Genomic DNA, 6,000 nt, shown 5'->3' with positions numbered 1-6,000 from the left:
ACAAGCACTTATAAGTATTACCCAACTCGGCAACCGTTCAAGGCAAAAAGGTAATAAATAAAATAGATAAACAGGTTTATAACCTAATAATCAGACGTTCCTGGCGTCATAAACACTTGACGTCACGTATGAATGATGTCAGAATGTGCAAATATGGGTGGTTCGTGCTTGATTCAAGTTTTTTGTCAGCCGGTTTTATCACAAAAGTTATATTTTTTGGCTGGTTCTGTTGCAAAAAGTCCCTTGACAGTAACCAGTAATGGTAACCGGTTCACTGATCTCATAAAATTTCGTGAGACGGTTCTAAAAAAAACGGTGCAAACCGGCTGAATACCATCATTGACCTTAACTCTGTGTTGTTTATTTTGACATTATTCAGGCTTGTTCTACAGCGACGTGAATCCGAATCAGAACAACTTCGGGATGCCGTTACAACCGGAATACATGGACCAACTGAAAAACTGGGCAATTGCAGAAAGCAGAACCATTTATTTTTTCAACATAGCTGTACCATATTAAACAGCGTGTATGTCACAGTGGTGATCATGATATTTTACTGCGTGTCACCCTACAATAAAACAACTAATACCGTTACATGTCAAATCTTGTTGAAAAAGGAAACCAATCAGCAGTTACTCATAAGTCACGTGATTGAACTAAAGTCAGGCAGAAAATAACCCAAGACCTTGTTAGTTTCGTTGAAAACAAAATTTCGATTGTATATTTTTTGGGTCAATAAAAACGGAAATTTGCCAATTTTTGAGATAAGCCAAAAAATTGTAATGATGAGCTAAAGACAACGTTATATTATTTAAAATTTTATGGTAGTAAACCGGCCATCAAACAAACCAAGCGAAACTGCTGACTCAGCAAAGCGTTCCTAATGAAGGGCTAGATGAGGCAGTGAAATTATTCACTCATCCAAAACTTCGATTCACTAAACTTATAATATTTAACAAAGAATCGCTTAAAATTATTCAGTGTTTTCCTGTGCAGACTGCGTTAAAGTTTAACAGGGTTTATTGTATTAACAAAATGGCACAGAGCCACACTTGGGCTGTAAAAAAACTGTAAAAAAAACAATAAGGATTTTAATCTAAATTAACAAGCTCAAACAAAAATCCACATATTTTTTTCCAAGGCCCGAATGAGGCTCGTAAGGTATGTTTGTCAATGTACAAATGTGACAAACGGACCCACACAAAAATATTCAAACGACAGCTGTAAAGGAAACAAAGCAATACATGCCCTGTGCAGATATTTTGAGTAAAAAGGTAAAACTACGACTTAAGTGTGTCTAAGCTGGACCCAAATCAAGTCCGTTTTTTTTAATCCGAGCCAGAACACGACAAAAGAAATCTTACGTTGGTACAACTTTTCTGGGCATATAGACTCAAATGTACTATTTTTACTTTGCATTAGTTTGAAGAAGTTAGGTTCTGTAAAACCAACCACACAATGACGCTTGACAGTAAGTCCTGGCTTAGTAACCTTTATATCCTTATTATGGATAGAGTTTAATCAATCACAAAAGTTTTGCATTTCAAAGTAGAAGAAAGGAACAAACAAAACAAAAGTATGACAGGCATGCTTATAAAATTAAGGGTGGACTGTATAGTTTCCTCTACCCACAATGATATTTGTAACGTGACTCTGTCGGCATTTGCAGCATGCAAAAGCAACAAACTAATTTGCAGGGGATGTTTTCAAAATTCGTTTGCCTGATAGGGGAATATTGGAATTCCACCTCCTCGGGCTTGGTTAACGGTTTTGACCTGACAAGAATTTTGTACTACCGCAGTAATTTCTAGTTTCCATTGAAATAATACAGAGGTAGGGTTGCCTTTTATTTTGGACACATATATGTCGAACAATATTGTTCGCTTCTCGAAACCGCGTTTGCTGCACTCATTTAATTAAATCCAAGACTACACCATCACAATCATGGAGGCTTAGTTCCTATTATCTTGCGTCCTCTGGTACATCCGGGTTATTTTCATCCAACCTAAAGCCTATTTTCATTTGAAGTAAAGCAAAATCTAACGGTTTAAATTAGTAACGATGAACCTATAAATCGCAAAACAGGTGTGGCTATTGTGTTGACTAGCTTTCAGACAAACCTTAGTCTGCATTACTACTCTTGACACAGAAGGGATTAAACAACCCTGCTAACATTAAATCACGGTGTTAAAAAAAATCGTTTATTGATTTTTAATCACTACGTTTTTATTAGGCTCCCACAATCTTTGTTTTTGCGTTACTCTACAAGTATTATACAATCTACAACTTCACTGTTGGGAAAATGTAATGTAAAAACTACTGACACATTTTGGTACAACAAAACCGGCAAAGCAAATTCTTTACCCACCTTAAATTTTTAAGACATACAATTTTCAACACCGCAACGCTACTTGATATCACGTGATCGTGCACAACGCAGTGCAGGCTGTGACGTAATCCTTGTCTACGTAACGTTTCAGAAGAGGTATGTTAGTTAGATGGTAATTATAGATTCAACCCGAATGTCAAAAACTGGGTCAAAAACAGGATAACCTGGGTCGGCCAATCAGTAAAGCAACAGTTTATGACTGAAAGAGTAATAGGTTTCTTTTTTTCACGGGGTTCGAATCCAGGACACTCCCGGAGACGAATCCCGATCAAGGTTTTTTGATGTCTGTATATGGGGTCAGGCGCGCCGGACCATTCGGCCAGAGTAATAGTAGAAACATGTACTTACTACTCTTTACGCCACCTATCGGTATTTGTCATTTTTTGTCTGATGATTTGTTTTTAGACAAACCAGGTTGTGTTAAACTACGTGAGAGTAAAATATTTGTAGTTCAGGGGCCAATAAAAAGTATGCATAGAGTTTAGGGAATTTCCCTGGTATGTCCGAAACATACTCTGGCCGAAAATATTTTCAAAAACAATTTTAATGTCCGGAATTCGGGCGTCTACAGTAGTCTTTCCAAAAAAATTTTTCTGGGGAACCCGAAGGTTTACGTAATTCGTATAAAAGTAAATTGAAAGATTTTTTGCGGCTTGAAGTAACATAACCATGTGGTTAACTTTTAATTTAAGATAATTTAATAGGAATATGCGTACCAATATGCCTGATTTCCGACTGATATTAAATTTTTTTAACACTATTACACACAAGCATGTTTGCACGCGAAACCATTAACATTTTAGAACGTTTTTCGGATTACATAAACCGCCCCCACACGATTGACAGCCCTACAAATGTATAGGGGAAAACTATATTGATGTTTTTTTCCGATGTGGGCGCTTTGGCGGTAAAGCATATTTTACTAACAATTCTTACACAAATGGCACAGTAAGGTCCCCAAACTGAAACGGAAAAGTGTTTTATCTACAGCAGGGGTGTCAAAAATGCGGCCCGCGGGTGCAAATTCAGCCCGCAACGGCATTTCAAGTGACGCGCAGCTTTTGTTTTAAACTTTGTTGCGTATGGCCAGCCGTAATTTCAATTAAGATTTGGATTGTGGCGACTTACATGGTGCTGACAAAGTATACGTAGCGCTGACGCAACAAAATCCTCAAAATTCCTTAAATGTCGTATACTTTGTGTTATAATTGTCCGGTTACAATCTTTGCTAAAAAAAGTTGGCCCTCGGGGGTCGAACCTAATGCAAATGGGCCCCCATTAAAAATAGTTTGGACACCGCTCACTTACGGTCTACGCACTTAAATTGGCGTATCCGTTAGGTGACGCCAGTGCGTCGATTGCGTCAGGCCATTGGTTTGAAAGGACAAAATAATTTGAAAGTAATATTTCGATTGTTTGAGGCATATAAATACCACAACGCTTTATAATGTTTAGGCAATAATATTTTAGGTCCAAATCAAGCTTATTTTTTTACCGAATAAATCAAATCGGAAGACAGACCTGTAACAAAATATGCGTGTGGTATGCACACTGCCGCCGGCAGCAGAAAGCTTTGCAAGATGGCCAAGTTGTGATACAGTTTACATGGAAGGGTTATCATTTTAAGTCGTTGTGCATTTTAGAGTTGAATTATACACAGCACAATCGCGTTGTCTTAAACCAGGGGTGCACAATTTGGGCCGTAGAGACGAGTTTGTGCGGCCGTGAACATGTATATCAAAATACATGTACTGACGTCCGTGGCTTAAATAAAGATCTTTCGCCAACTTATTGTACTTTGAAACAACCCTAAAAAAATTTCTTGAGCCTTGAACAAGTTTTACCAGCCTCAAAGTGGGCATGCGACTTTTTTACGCCTATTGTGTGCAAACAACAAGAAAAAGCAGGAAAAACGCTTGGCCACCGTTGGAAAAATAAGTATCTGCGATGCGGCCGTCATAGTGAAAAAGTTTTGCACCCCTGCCTTAAACTTAAATTAAAAAAAACACGTTATCATTTGTACCACTTTCTCTGTTTAACATACATAAAAACTTTGCGTTCCATCGCCAATGGATGTGCAGTTGTACGCAACAGACAGATACGCTTGGTGGGATAATAGTGCTAAGAAAACACAAATACTACGCATGAGCAGCAGAATGGAAACACAGATGAGCATGTTGCCCCCTCTTTTAGAAAGCCAAACCCAACGCGAGATACAGTTGTAGTAAAACGTGAAAACGCGCGAATTTTGTTTGTGACCTTACTTTGTGTTAAACACTCGTTTTGCGACTGCCAAAAAACATTGAGGATATTACTGGAGGTTTCGAACAAAGTTTTTTCTTAAACACGCCCCACAACAAATTAAATGATAGTTTGGTACTTTGCAGTGGCAATCAGATGGGTTTGACTGTTTTGTTTTGTGAAGAAAATCCTATAAATTGGTTGGCTTAATCATGCTTGCAAGAATTTCGTTATCAAACTCTTTTCTTGTGCGGCAACACCTACTTTTATGTTTTGACGAAAAATACCCTAAAAAGCGTAACAAAAATTAGGAGCCACAAACTAGACTGGTTTGAAATCGCACTGTTTAGGACCCTAAAAATACATATTTGCAAAGTTGAAAGGCGGATTTTCTTTGCCCAAAATGCATATACTTTTAGTAACCTTTACTTTCCGTTCATACAAGTATTTGAAGCGTCATGAAAATCGAAATTAGGAGATTAGTTGTTTCACTTAACCTTTGTCAAACTGTATGCGATCAGTCGCGCAGGTATGTAGAAAATTTGCAAAACGCCACGCACAAGCTTATGAAGTCAACCGTGGACAGTAGTCCTTCCTGTCTTAACCAATTTCGTAACCGCGACCGGTCGGCATTTGCTCGGGTTAAGGGTCGTTCAGTCACAGTGACGTAATGAAGAAGGACACCCCAGTAAAGGTTTGGCGATAAAGCAAGCTCTAAAACAACAGACTTATTGCCAGGGGATATTTTTTGAATTCTTCTGCCTGACAGGGGAATATTGTAGTTCTAACTCCTTAACATTTTTCACCTGACAATTTTTGAATTAACTAAGCAATGTCTGAGTGAGATAGTTAACGAAACGGGACCACTTTCTCATCCGACAGTTACATAGGCACCGAGTTTTACAAAAATGCAAGATGGCGGACCTAAATTATGACGTCACATGAAATGAAGTCACCAATGCGTACAGCCACACGAGTTCCAACTAGAAAATAGAATGCAACGTGCGTTAAATTTTTTAAATAAGTTTAATTTAATAAACGTTTCGTCAAGTTGTTGCTCCCGTATTACTAAAATAACTATTAATTGCAGTACATCACACTGTACACTGATGGCCATACATTTAATGCCATCAATTGTGAGTTTGACGCATAAACAAGGCACTAACCAAAACAGGTTGCAGTTTCGGCACGTTTTGATGCTTTTTCGCCAGTGCGCTTGTTTAAAAGCAAAAATATTCTCCCAGATTTTACGATGTTTCGTACGATGCCGATACAAACAAATCATAATATCCACGGTGGCCGCCAACGTGCTTTACAAACCCAAGGTCGCGGCGCCACCCCACCACCGCCCACTCGGCGCCTATGGGCGT

Source organism: Phallusia mammillata, chromosome 2 (assembly GCF_965637545.1).
Source record: "Phallusia mammillata chromosome 2, kaPhaMamm4.hap1.1, whole genome shotgun sequence".
NCBI classification, from domain to species: Eukaryota; Metazoa; Chordata; class Ascidiacea; order Phlebobranchia; family Ascidiidae; genus Phallusia; species Phallusia mammillata.
This window is presented reverse-complemented; position numbering follows the sequence as displayed.